This window comes from Tupaia chinensis, unplaced genomic scaffold (assembly GCF_000334495.1).
Source record: "Tupaia chinensis unplaced genomic scaffold, TupChi_1.0 Scaffold000531_1, whole genome shotgun sequence".
In the NCBI taxonomy this organism is placed as follows: Eukaryota; Metazoa; Chordata; class Mammalia; order Scandentia; family Tupaiidae; genus Tupaia; species Tupaia belangeri.
The window spans coordinates 7,890-8,273 of NW_006160044.1; positions in this window are offsets into that span (position 1 = coordinate 7,890).

Below are 384 nucleotides of genomic sequence, written 5' to 3' on the forward strand. Positions count from 1 at the left end.
CTGTACCCCCTCAGATGCTGGCGGCCACGCTGGCAGAGCTGGATACGAGTCTGCAGTTGCTCGAAGACAAGTTCCTCCAGAACAAAGCCTTCCTGGCTGGGCCCCACATCTCCCTGGCTGACCTGGTAGCCATCACGGAGTTGATGCACGTAAGTGCTGCACCAGGATGGCGTGTGGCCCTGCCTAGGGCCTGAAGTCTCGCCTGGCTGTGGGACTGTGCTTATGTGTGGAAACTGCTTCTGTTGTTCTGGGGTCCCCAAACCAGGTAGGCGCTGGCCTTCGGTTTTACTCCAGCACCGTCATTCTGTCTTCTTCTCCCCACAGCCCGTAGGGGCCGGCTGCCAAGTCTTTGAGGGCCGACCCCAGCTGGCTGCCTGGGGCCCG